A 14423-nucleotide genomic window follows, 5' to 3' on the forward strand; every position below is an offset into this window, starting at 1 on the left:
GGCAGACATCGTAAAAGTTGCAGGTTTAGAACAGAGACAGAATTGATCATTTCAGGCCCAAGATCATCATTTTCTTACATTAGAGAAGATGTCAGCTAGAAAGTCAGGGTCTCTCCTGAAATCCTTACTCTGGAAAAGCTGAGTTTTGTTGGAGTCAAACTTTGCTTGGGCCCTAAGTGAAGTTTGTAGAAGTAGAGAGGTTGCCATTAAAAATATAATATGTGTAATTCCCCAATGATTGTGGTATAATGATACCTCCTCATCAAAGTATAGTAAAATGCCATGGTAACAGCAGATACTTGGCATGCTGAATGCAGAATCTTTAATGGCTCCTTTTTGTATACATGAGATATAATCTTTGCGTGAGGGCTTTTGCCTTCAGGCTCAGTGGAGTCTGAAGATGCATTGCAGATGAAAACAGTGATTAACTATCAGATGCAGAGATGACGGACACTAGAAGGAGGAAGAATATATTTTGACCACTTTTTTAAAATAGCGTGAGGTTACTTGGCATCTGTTTCTTCATTTAAATATTTCCTTGTAGATTAGCAGCTTGTTGTTGCTTGGAAAATGGATATGAAAACATTTGATAAATCATTCCCCAAAGCATCAGTCCACAAGCTGCACGTGTTTTTTCAGATCAGCAGAAATACAATCTTCCTGATGTGTAGTGATTTTTGAAAATATAATGCACACCCGAGGATCAGTATATAGAAGGAGGGAGAAGCACAGCAGCATGCGCAATATATAATCAAATAAATGTTTTGGACGGCATTTACAAGGCAGCCACAGGAAGAGATGCTGCAGTTTTTTGGAATGAAGCTCAAGCTCATATTTAGAGAGAGACTGGAACATAGGTACCATTTAAAATAGCTGGGAACTGAAACAAAGGCTGTAAATCCATCTGCTCCAGCCACTGCTTAGAACTGTGAGAAGAATTTAAGCATCATCCTTAAGAAGAGAGAAAATAGCAAACAAATGTTGGGTATTTTAATACCCCTGCTAATGATACCTACAATATATTCTGACACTGGTGTTTGTTGTGCCCGTCGGTGTATATTTTTAAAGCACACATTTCCATGGTACCTACATTCAGGAAGAGCTGGTTAAAAAACAGGATGGTATTTTATCATGGGGGAGGGGGGAAATGAACTTTTTGGACAAAAAATAGAGTTGAAATTCTGAATTTTAAACATTTTAGCTCCAAAGCTAGCCAAAATACAGGATGCAGCATTTCTGTGAAAATTCTTGGCCTTTATTTTGTAGTTGTTCCGGTTGATATTTCAATTAAAAATCTCAGTGTAATATTTTATTTCAAAACCTTTTTTTACAGCTGTAGTTGCTGGTTCTCTACCCAGCATTTCTGGTGCTTTCACTTTGTCCTGGACTCAGCTGCCCTCAGATGTGCCTGTGCCACTCATAATGAAATCTCTGGGAGCCACAGGAATGCCCCTGGGATGCAGTATGTTTAGCAATCATGCTGTAAATGATGGCCATGGAACCTGTGGAGATTAATGCTAAGTGGTTGTAATCTGACTGGTTTTCTCAAAGCCAGTCTGGAGTGTATGGGTAAAGATCATAATGTTCTGGATTCAAATCTAGGAGAGCAACGCCTACCTTGAGGAGCCTTCACAGACCATCACCCAAAGTGGGTATCTGAGAGCGTGAGAAGAGGATGGACCAGGGAACTGAATTAGAATCTTCCAACTCCGAGGCTAGTGCCACAGTCACTGGTCCATGACTTGTCCAAGGTTATGCAGGCAGAGTCTCTCTGTGCCTCCGTTTTCCTTCTGTAGTATGGGGGTAATAGTACTTCCCTACCTCACAGGGGCGCTGTAAGGATAAATACATCAAAAGGTGGTGAGGTGCCCAGATACTCTGGGGTCATATAACTAGGAGCTCTAAAATGTGTGGCTATCACAATACACCCGTTCTTTCAATGGAAACCTGACCATCACCCCAGCAGGAGGCACTGGACTCGTTGGGGGGGGTCCAAACTATGACATGCCTGTTCAGTGTGGCATGCTTAAAACAATAACAAAGTTCCTATCTGTAGGGGATACTGAACAATAACAGTAAAGTTAGATGGTGAAGTGTGCTTTTTATGACCAGAAAAGTACAATCGACTGTAAAAAAGAAATCCTGCTGTTCCATATGTATTGTGAGCTCCCTTGGTGACTTCCATATCAAATTTGCTCAGTTCACAAGTCAGAACAAGATTTTCCTAACTGCCAGCACTGTGAGCAAAGTCTTGGAAAGCAATCTCCTTTTGAATTTTATACCTTATTCCCAATGACTGGAGAGTCAGAACTTAGCTGCCAACTTTACTCTTGATTCAGGAGACAGAAGAGTTAGACTACAATTTCCTATTCTGCAAATAAACAGGCTCTTTGGTGGTGATGCTAGTTTGAAAAACCAACAACCACCCTGTTTCCATCAGTAGAGAAAGCGGAATTCACTTGAAAGGTACAAATGGCTCAGTTGTGCCACAACAGTATCTCACATGGATTTTCTATTGGAGTCATTCTCTCCTATGCTCTGATGATGTGGCAGGAGAATAAGGCCCATAGAGAGCAGATATCACAGGTTCAGTAGCTAGGTGTCATTTTGTGTAGTTGTTTTTCTGGCTCTAGCTATTGTTTATAGGCACATTCTCTTTACACAGTATGATTAAACAACTAATTATAAATCTGCAAAAATTGAGACCTGGATTTTGCAGAACTCAAAGTTCAGAGGAGTTCAAATCCAGAAGCTTGGCTCATCCCTATTGTTAGTATTTTCATCTCTGGAGACTTGGGAGTATAGCTGGATTTGGTGATGAACAGAAGGAGTTTGTTCATCTCATTTGGATGTCGTGGGGTGTTTTGTGGTGAGTACAGTCCAGTGTGATTGGCTGGCTGACCAGGAAAGGCTCACACTGATGTATCAACACTTTCTTGGACTTAGGACATCAGAGTATCACAAAATTCACCTTATTAACATGGAGTATCAATATTTGTTAAAAATCAGTGTGAAATGAACCAAAATAATATACTCTTTAATATAATCAGAGCTGTAGATATGAGTCCAATGCGAAGCTCTATGATATACGCAAAAGCGATTACTTCATCCACTTGAAACATCCAAATTTTCCTGAATACCTTCCTGTCCTGTTCCCTCCGCCATCCCTTCCCAGTTCTCTCATGTAAATCTTCCTAGGCTTGGCAATTACTCTTATGATTAAAAAACTATAGATAGAAATACAGAATAATTTACACTGTGCACAAAGAAACAGAATAGGGAAAAGCTCACGTAATTATGATAAATCAGGTGTCTCGGGTCCCTTGTGGAATAGAATAATAGGACTGGAAAGGACCTCGAGAGGTCATCTCATCCAGTCCCCTGCACTCATGGCAGGACTAAGTATTATATAAACCAAGGAAGAAAGAAGAGACAGAAATTGCATATTAGGGGTGAGATAAATTCAGGAATATCTAAGGGACTGTTTTTCAGAACATTGTTGGGTGTTTCATTATTATAAGAAGTTGGATTTCAGTGCATTTTAAAAGCATGAATTCATTTTAAATAATGTTAGTTGAGCAATTGTAGATTGCATAATGATAACATTTCCATTCATATCGATTTTTAAATATAAATAATAAATCACATTGTAAGTTGTATATTAATGAAGATCAAAGTTAAATACAAATAGAAGTTCACTGGATATATATTACTTCATAGGAACCATATCATTCATTCACCAATATGGTGCTATCACTCTAATTTGATACTAAGCACTGGTATAAAGTAGGCTGTCGATTAATCGCAGTAAACTCACACGATTAACTCAAAAAAATTAATCGCAATTTAAAAAATTAATTGCGATTAATCACAGTTTTAATCGCACTGTTAAACATTAGAATACCAATTGAAATTTGTTAAATATTTTTGGAGGTTTTTCTACATTTTGAAATATATGGTTTTCAATTACAGCACAGAATACAAAGTGTACAGTGCTCACTTTATATTATTTTTATTACAAATATTTGCACTGTAAAAATGATAGACAAAAGAAATATTATTTTACAATTCACCTCATACAAGTACCATAGTGCAATCTCTTTATCATGAAAGCACTACCTACAAATGTAGATTTTTTTTGTTACATAACTGCACTCAAAAACAAAACAATGTAAAACTTTAGAGTCTACAAGTCCACTCAGTCCTACTTCTTGTTCAGCCAATTGCTAAGAGAAACAAGTTTGTTTACATTTATGGGAGATAATGCTGCCCGCTTCTTATTTACAATATCACCTGAAAGTGAGAACAGACGTTCGCATGGCACTTTTGTAGCCAGCATTGCAAGGTATTTACATGCCAGATTTGCTAAACATTCGCATGCCCCTTCATGCTTTGGCCACCATTTCAGGGGACATGCTTCCATGCTGATGATGCTCATTAAAAAAATAATGTGTTAATTAAATTTGTGACTGAACTCCTTGGGGGAGAATTGTATGTCCCCTGCTCTGTGTTTTACCAGCATTCTGCCATATGTTTCATGTTATAGCAGTCTCTACTGATGACCCAGCATGTTGTTCGTTTTCAGAACACTTTCACTGCATATTTGACAAAACACAAAGAAGGTACAAATATGAGATTTTTAAAGATAGCTACAGCACTCGACCCAAGGTTTAAGTTTCTGAAGTGCCTTCCAAAATCTGATCGGGAAGGGGTGTGGAGCATGCTTTCTGAAGTCTTAAAAGAGCAACATTCCAATGTGGAAACTACAGAACCCGAAAATCAACCTTCTGGTGGTGGCATCTGACTGAGATGATGAAAATGAACAGAATGGGTCTGCACTGCTTTGGATTATTATCAAGCAGAACTCATCATCAGCATGGACACATGTCCTCTGGAATGGTGGTTGAAGCATGAAGAGGCATATGAATCTTTAGTGCATCTTGTGATGCCATCTACAACAGTGCCATGAGAATGCCTGTTCTCACTTTCACGTGACATTATAAACAAGAAGCAGGCAGCATTATCTCCTACAAATGTAAATCAACTTGTTTGTCTGAGCGATTGGCTGAACAAGAAGTAGGACTAAGTGGACGTGTAGGCTCTAAAGTTTTACATTGTTTTATTTTTGAGTGCAGTTATTTTTTGTACATAATTCTACATTTGTAAGTTCAACTTTCATGATAAAGAGACTGCACTACAGTATATATATTCAGTGAATTGAAAAATACTATTTCTTTTATTACAGTGCAAATATTTATCATAAAATATAAATATAAAGTGAGCACTGTACACTTTGTATTCTGTGTTGTAACTGAAATCGATATATTTGAAAATGTGGAAAACATCCAAAAATATTTATATAAATAGTTTTCTATTATTGTTTAACAGCGCAATTAGAGAGAGAGGTAAAATGGCCCTACAGCCAGTTGGCTTTTAGCTTATGTGGTTGAGACTCATGCACTAAGCTCCAGAGGTCCTAGCTTCGATTCCACCCACCGATAACCGGGCTCTGTTGGCATTACAAGTGGGGGCTCATCCAGGATTTTAACTGGGAAGTCTCTGAAGCTCAGGACGCACTTCCTCAGCTTCTCCCTCAGGGGAAGTATGTAATCCCCACACCGCTGGGGTGTCGTATTCTGTCCCATCTAGTGGCACCGAGACCACTTAGAGAGAGAGGTAAAATGAGTCTGCTCTACAGTCTTAGCTAATGGCCAGTTGGCTTTTAGCTCATGCAGTAGAGGCTCATGCATTAAGCTTCAGAGGTCCCGGGTTCGATCCTGCCTGCCAACGACTGGGGTCTGTCGGTGTTACAGTTGCTCTTCTTAACCACTCAATACTTGGGAACATTTCATAGCTTGCATAGCACATGGCAGTGTTTAATTAGCCAAAAATTAGGTCCTTTAAAATTCCTTTCACTGCAGTCTGTGGAAGTTTTGCTCAAACAAGGGCCTCAGAACTTAGCACAATGCCAATGACAGTATCTAAATAACACACTTTTGGGTATAGTCATCTCTTATTATGAGATGGGCCTTTTCTGGCCTATTTCTTCTTTAGTCTCATTCAGAACTTTGTTCATTAAAGTTCAGATTTTCAGTCATGTTTCCTTTTTTGCAGTCACAATTTTGCACTCACAATTTAGGTCATGTAGACGGGTAAGTCCTTGATTTGTGAGACAATGACAGTCTGAATCCTCAACAATGGAGGCCCAGTTAAGGGTGGGTCAAACATTTAGCACTAAATGGCAACTCCCTATTGCTAGTAATTGGATTTTCCAATAGTATCTGTCTAAGATGGTCAAAATAGATCAAAATAAATGGGGGTGGTTGTGTTCTTTTGTAACACACATGGCTTAGTTCCTGCAGATTTGACCAAATTAAACCAGGGACAGAGTTAGGTGGAAGACACATTCATATAACGAGGTTTGGACAGATTCTGATAAAATAAGACCTGAACAGAATGTATGTGTCCAAAACTTAAAATTAACCTTTTCAAAGGTTCAAAGAGAAAAAAAATAAAAGTTCGATTACCCTTTTTTATTTTGTTTTTTATTTTCATTCATCTCTTCAGTTCTTCGTTCTTGCTGGGTCCAAAAGTGGAAGAGACAAAATGCCCTAAGAAAGACTGTGGTCTCAGTGTGACCAGCTTCACTGGAAGCAGGAAACACTAGTAGTCTCTCATGAATTCTTGCTCCTGTGAGATTTCCAGCACAGTTTCCCAAATTGAATAGATTCAGGTAAACATTCAAACTTTTTGAGTTAAGCCCCTAAAAAGTCCTTTTCTTCCCTGCAAAACTTTATTCATCGCTTGATGTTTCTTTGATGTGAATTCACTCATGATCAAATTATCAGACAACACTAAAGCTGAAAAATGTTGCAAAGTGTAGTCAATTTTGGTGGACAGACCCAAAGCCGTGGTCTCCTCTACCGAGTTATGGTGACGCAAGGCAGCTTACAATGACCTAACTATGGTTCTACACCAAAATTTCACTCCCCCTAACGTAACTCACCCACTACACCAACTTAATAATTCCACCTCCACTAGAGGTAGAGAGTTGATGTCAATGTAGTTAGGTCGATGCAGTGTGTGTGTAGACACTGTGTTGCTTACATCAAGTGTAGTTGACTTTTAGAAGCCGTCCCACAATATTCCACACTGACAATTTAATAGGCACAAGCATTTGGCCAGCCACCCCTCTGTCTAGACACACCCTCTAGAAGTGTACCCATCACATATAAGTGGTCTATCCAACCAGCCAGTTATGTTTTCTACTGTAGTATCTGATTCTTATGGAGTTTCCTTTATACTCTTCTAATATTAAAGATAATCAGAAAATGGGGGAAGGGCATTCTGCTGAAAATTTTGGTTTTTCATCAAAATGGAAACCCATATTCCATTTTCCAGTTTTCAGCATCCAAAACACAAGAATATTTATCTCAAAACTGCCAGACACCCAAAAATTTGGCCAAAAACTGCACAGAAACCAAAACAATTCTGTTTTCTGATGAAATTTCAGGTTTTTGACCTGGCCAAAATATAGGAAATTCTTAAGGAAAGCTGACATTTTCCACTCAAAAATCATCTGTTCAGTTGAAAACCCAGTTTTCCACTGGGAAGAAGATTCAAGGGGAAATATTTGATCAAATTTACCTATAAGTACTACTTTGTCTTCATGTAATAAGCACTGCTGTTGCTATAGTCAGGGTCTGGGATTAGAGCTGGGAGAGGCAGGGAAGTGGTCCGGAAGAGGATCTCCATTTTTAAGAACTGGTCAAGAGTGAAGCAATTTGGGAACCCCCTTTCTACACTAATGGTTCAATATGCTGCCATATTAAATAATGTTACTAGTGTCTGGGGCCATTTCTGATTAATACCATGTATGAGGGTTGCAACCCGTGAGCTCATGGCTTTAAGCCCGTCCGGACTAGCTGGGCCAGATTCTGCTCTCACTCACACTGACGTAAAGCAGGTGTAGCTCCACTACAGTCAATGGAATTGCTCTGGTGTAAAGCTGATGGGAGATCACAGTGTGGCCCTGTGTATCACAGTCTGGGCATCTGTCATTCTTTTGGCTCCTACTACAACAGTCCAAAGATCTTTCAGTCTTGTTGAGGTTCTTGTGCCCACCCTAAGCATTGCTGTAGGATAAGCAGAATAGAACTTACAGATGGCCTTTCCGATACTGGGGGGGTTTCTGAGCTGTGGTCTCTGGGACTTCTCTGCTACAGGCTTTGAAAAGCCATACACTATCCTGGGTTGGTTGCCAAAGCCTGTCGATCACTGCCAGAACACCTCGTTAGCCAGACAGAAGTTACACTGCAGCTTCTTTAGAAACACACAACACTGGCTTTCCTGTGCTCTCCCCTACCACCTCCTCTCTTCCTTGCTTGTGATTTTCCTTGCTTCGTTGGGAAGTTTCTGGACTGCCAGAGTCTCAGGACTCAGCAGGCTTATATCAGCTTAATAAATACAAAAAGGACTTCTTACTTCCATAGCAGCCCTGACCGTGGTTATCCACTCTGGTGTTCATATTGAGCAGTCATTCCTTCCCGTGACTTGTTGTTGAACTCCATACGGTGCAGTGGTGCCCCTCAGGATACCTGCTTTGAATATCAGCCATCCTTCGTCTCAGGTATAAATATATGGCTATCCTGTGGCTGCTGTGGTGGTGGAGCAGAGTTGAACTATGGCAGATTCTTTTTCAATCTGTGTCACTCCATGAACAGACACATCAGAGTGAGTTAAGGATGGAGTTTCAGCCTTCAGTTTCCATCCTCTCAGACTTCAGCTTCCCTTTTTCATACCTGTAAAGTGGCTTCAGCCTGACTCTTACTGACATTGTGAAGTTGTATCTCAGTGTAAAAGATTCTGCTTTTCAGAATTATTTTACAAATGTCTTATTTCCCTCAACAGTTTGAAACCCCTTTGATCTCTTAAAGGGGCCACTATGTGGTTATGTATTTGGGAACATTTTTAGCAATCTCTCTGGGGCGGGGAACATATCTGTATCTATGTTTGTGAAATATTGTATAAATTTACAGCACTACATACATGATTTCTAAGAAAAATAACATGGGGTATTATATAACCAAGATATATAGTCAAGCTGGAAGGGCATATTGAGTTGGGTCCCCCAGGGATAAGTTCTGGGTCTGGTTCTGTTCAATATCTTCATCAATGATTTTGATGACATAGAGAGTACACTTACAAAGTTTGTGTATGATACCAAGCTTGGAAGGGTTGCAAGTGCTTTGGAGGATAGGATTAAAATTCAAAATGATCTGGACAAACTGGAGAGATGGTCTGAAGCAAATAGGGTGAAATTCAATAAGGACAAATGCAAAGTACTCCATTTAGGAAGGAACAATCAGTTGCGCACATACAAAATGGAAAATGACTCCCAATGGAGTACTGCAGAAAGGGATCTGGGGGTCATAGTGGATCACAATCTAAATATGAGTCAATAGTGTGACACTGTTGCAAAAAAAAGCAAACATCGTTCTGGGATGTATTAGCAGGAGTGTTGTAAGCAAGGCATGAGAAGTAATTCTTCTGCTCTACTCTTCACTGATTAGGCCTCAACTGGAGTATTGTGTCCAGTTCTGGGTGCCACATTTTAGGAAAGAGGTGGACAAATTGGAGAAAGTCCAGAAAAGATCAACAAAAATGATTAAAGGTCTAGAAAACATGGCCTATGAGGTAATATTGAAAAAAATGGGTTTGTTTAGTCTGGAGAAGAGAAGACTGAGGGGCAACATGATAATAGTTTTCAAGTACATAAAAGGTTGTTACAAGGAGGAGGGAGAAAAATTGTTCTCCTTAACCTCCGAGGATAGGACAAGAAGCAATGGGCTTAAATTGCAGCAAGGGAGGTTTAGGTTGAACATTTGGAAAAACTTCCTAACTGTCAGGGTGGTTAAGCAATGGAATAAACTGCCTAGGAATCTGCATCTTTGGAGATTTTTAAGAGCAGTTTAGACAAACACCTGTCAGGGATAGTCTAGATAATACTTAGTCCTGCTGTAAGTGCTTCGCCCCTTCGCACCCCCGTCCCTGCTGCTCCTCCGTATCTCCCCCATCGGTGTGCATCCCGCTCCAAGCGCTGTGCAGAGAACAAGCCCCTGGTCAGAGCGCTCAGCTTGCCAACAGCCTGGCCAGCAGGCTCCTTCCTTTCCCCATTGCCTCTGGCTGGGCCGGCACCCCAGGAGATCCCACTGACCTCCGTCCTGGGGTGCTGGCCAGAAGTAGTTGAGCCCTCTGTGTGCCAAAGCCCCGCACAGAACTGGCACGGGGAAGCCTCTTCACCCCTCAGCTAAGCTCTGGAATGGCGGGTGGGAAAAGGAAGCCTGTTCATACTCCCAACCTGCAGGTTCCACAGCAACCCCCTGTTGCTGGGGCTTAGCACCCTCTTCCCCCCATACCTTCCCCCCACTATGGGTTCTGTCCCCACCCTCCCCTGCTGAGCCACCTCTCTGATCCTTCCTGAAGCCCCTGGAGTCAGGTTCTCTGGGCCCTTGTGCACAGTGCATCCTTAGGGCTTAACCCCTTCCTGCCCACACTGTAGCTGGAGGACAGGAGGCAGCTTGGTTATGTCAGTGGCCAGCAGCAGCCTGGAGGTGTTAGCTGCCTTTCGACACTGTGCAGGCAGGAAGGAACAAGCTGCTTCCAGCCACACCAGGAGGTGGGGGAGAAGAGATGACCTCTGCAAAGACATGGGCCAAGTCATCCCGCTCCCCCCCGCCCCACCCAGTGCCTGGGAGCAGCTCCCATCCATTCCCTCCTGCACAGTGCCGAAAGGCTGCTGCTGGCCACATTCTGATGTGAACCCTGACAGAAATCTGGGGAGGAGGGTGATGTGACCCTGCATGCCCACCCCACACACACATATTGCCTCGGGAAGATGCAGCACCAGGTACCAGAAGAGGCAGGTCCATCCTTGGGGCCCAGCCAAGCGTGGAGGGTGGAGAGGTCCAGTCGGTCGGTCAGTCATTCCCCCCTCCCCCACCCCCATGAGAGAGGTGTACGTGAATGTGTGTGTGTCACCTCTCCCCATCCGGAGCGTCTCCCCTGTTCTTTTCACACCCCTGAGTGACGTAAGTTACACCAACAAAAGTGCTAGTGTAGACATAACTCTTAGTGACTTGCCCAAGGGCAAACAGCAACTATATCAGTTGAAATTCACACCTTAGATTATACTGAAAAATCTTCCCCAGGTAGATCAGGCCTCAGATCTTGAATATACATGAAATTGTTAGCAGTCTAGCTAAATAGGATTCTTCTGATTGATTTAAACCATTTATGTGGATGGTCTTAAATCAATTTATCTTGATTGGGTATTTAAAAGTTGATTTAGTTAAACCAGCACATCTTTTGTCTATATACAAGGGCTTAGGCTACGTCCACACTACAGAGCCTGTATCAGCATAGCTATGTCGGCATAGCCCCCCAGTGTAGACACAACATACCCTGACGGGAGGAGTTTTTCTTCTGTTCTAGAAAGTACAGCTCCCTGAACGACGTTAGCTATGTCAAGAGAAATATTCCCGTTGATACAGCTGCATCTACACTGGGGTCTGACAGCACAGATAAGTTGATCAGGGGGTTGGCTTTTTCACACTCCTGCGCGACATAGCTATGCCAGTATAAGTGTTCTGTGTAGACCAGTACCTGGGAGCTCCAGGGGTAGGGAGTCATACGTTCTGACTAGCAGGAATGACTAACATTAACTGTGAACAAGGTGCATTAAAATGCTTCCAGGTGCCCTGCAACGCAGTTACAGACCAATTGGAATACTTCCTACTCTCAGCTTTCGATTACCTTGGCTGGTTAAAACAGCTCTAACCTAACATAATGTACACATTTCACTTTGTGGGCTGTCTTGCTCTAGGAAGCTTAAGAACTGGACCAAAAATGTACATTTAGCCATCAGTAGTCAGGAAAATGCTAGAGATGGGCCTAAAGTCCCACCATGAACTTTGGGAATGCTTGGATCTAGATCTAAACTTGGCCACTTGGGCCTGTCCCTGTAATAGGAAGTATAGTCCAGTGATAAGAGCACTGAATTGGGATTCAGAAGGCCTGGGTTTGATTCCCGCTGACCTGCTGTATGACCTTGGGCAAGTCATTTCACCTCCCCATGCCTCAGTTTATGCATTGCTAAATTGGAGATTAAGATACTTACCTTCCTTTGTGAACCACTTAATGTCTATGGATGAAAACCTCTACATAAAGGTTATGTATTATTATTAGGCCCAAACAGGAACACAAAATCCAGAGGCCCCTTCTCCCACATCCAGTCCATATCTGAACACTGCACTTTAGGCCTATCTCTAATAACCATTAGAAAGATCTGCTGGGCACTAGTATTAGGTTGAGAAGAATCCCAAAGAATGTTTTGTTAGTCAGACGCAGGAGCTTAAGAACAATTTGTAATTGGTTTGGGGTTTTTTTTGTTTTTGTTTTGTTTTGTTTTAAAGAAAATTCCATTCATTTTTTCAAATGCAAGGCTTACATCTGGCGTTCTCACCACTGCTGTCCATAGGGCTCTGCTGGGAATTGTAACAGGCTTCTAAAAGGAGCTCTATATTCACATGCAGTAACAAACTGCACCCAATGAAGAACTGCAGTGTGGCTGGATTCATTTGTTTCTGTCCTTCAGGTGAAAAAGAGGAGTTATGTCTGTTCTGTGATTTGTTCCCTTAGCTTTAGCGCTGCTGGCCCAGATTTGGTCTTCAGTTACAGCCATGCAATGAGGTTGCACTAGTGTAACTGAGAACAGGATTTGGCCTGCAGTGTTAATTTATTCTTTCCTCTCATGCAGTCATTGGCATTGCTGTAGAATCTTCGTCTCCTGTCGGCCAACCCCTTTTTGCTAACTTTGAAATATTAACTTTCCATTTCTCCCTGGTGTCCCACCGCCCACAAAAATGTATAATTTATATACATTTTTATTTGCAATTCCAAAAAAAAAAAAGAGAAAAAATATCTCACACATCTGTGAATCATACCCTGGCTTTAGATCAATTTAGAGTCACAATGGACCTGGAAGAGGAGGCCTAAAAGCAATATTTTCTTTCACTGGTTAAGAAGGGCTGATAGAGAAGGGCCTTCTACTGCCAGAGCTCTCTCTAGTCAGGAAACATTGCCAAATATTGCTTCCCCGCCATAAGAGTCCTGCTGTACTAACACCCCTTAGTAACTGCACTGGCTAGAGATGAAAACAGTTTTTCACTCCCATACTGTTTAGCCCAGGCTTGGGGCAGGTGCTGAACACTGGAAGAATAAAGCAGTCAACGATGACATGTTTGGGAGGAAATGGAAAATAGGTGTTGGTAATCTGCATTAAATGGTATTCATATTATTGCTGGGAGGAGAGCGGGAAAGGGATGTTATGAGAACATATTTTTCATTACAGTCTGATCTTTGCTAAATATGCCTAACATATTATCCCGCAGTTTATGCATCTGTCCAAGTGAATACATGTAGGATATATCATCCCGTGAAGGGTGATTGATGCTCATTCTGTGTACACAAATGGGAAATATCCATTTCATACGAGCCTCATAGGTACAGGCAAGGTTTTTTCATTAGAAGTGGAAAAAATTACTAATTATTCATTGGTAACACATACGGAAAGAATGGGGGATTGATTTTTTTCCCCTATTATTGGCTACTAGCTATTCCCGTAGCCCATTATTTTATATATAGATCTGGGGAAAGAAATTTAGATGATGGAAATAAAATATGCAGTGATGGGAAGAGCAGTAATTAATTTATTTGGCACAAAAATCTTCAAAAGAAACAAAAGAGCTCAGCTATGGATTGTAGTTAATTTCAGTTCCCTTTGTATTTGCTTGTTGTTGGGTTGATCTTTCTACTTTCTCATTTTAAACTATGGTGGTTGATTTTGCAGACACACACAATAAAACTGAATTAACTGCATGTCTGTATGTTGACCTTTGAGAGACCTCTTTGTAATCACCTAAAAAAAAAAAAACCTATATATATGTTAGAATGTTATATGTGGTGCTGGTGGCCCCGCCTATTAATAACATTGCCCAACACTTTCCATTATAAGACCCTATTTTCAGTTTCTTATAACTTTGGTTAATTTTAAACATTTAGGCTAAAATTTCCAATGCTGGGTGTTTGCATCAGGCTAATATTTTTTTTCTTTGTTGGGGGGGAGGTCAGGGTAAATGTCAGCCAAAATGGTTCAGCCAATTCCAAGAATGAGGTTGGGGGGCGGGGAACATATTTTTTTCAATGTTAAAAAAAAATTCTGGTGACCCTTGCTTTGAGATGCTCTATGTTTGGAGCAAGAACCTGAAATTTGGCAAGGGTGTGGCCTTTGTGTCAGGGACGAACCATGTGGGCATCAATATGATGCCACTGTGTTAAAAAAACATAAATACTGCAAAGTCAAG

General features: G+C 41.3%; 1 protein-coding gene across 2 annotated transcripts in view; it reads left to right on the plus strand.

Moving 5' to 3' along the window:
* The window catches only part of ADAMTSL1 (ADAMTS like 1), a 272535-nt gene that overhangs the window by 238607 nt on the left and 19505 nt on the right, over window positions 1–14423 (plus strand). The window lies entirely within an intron of this gene.

Source organism: Natator depressus, chromosome 5 (assembly GCF_965152275.1).
Source record: "Natator depressus isolate rNatDep1 chromosome 5, rNatDep2.hap1, whole genome shotgun sequence".
Lineage (NCBI taxonomy): Eukaryota > Metazoa > Chordata > Testudines > Cheloniidae > Natator > Natator depressus.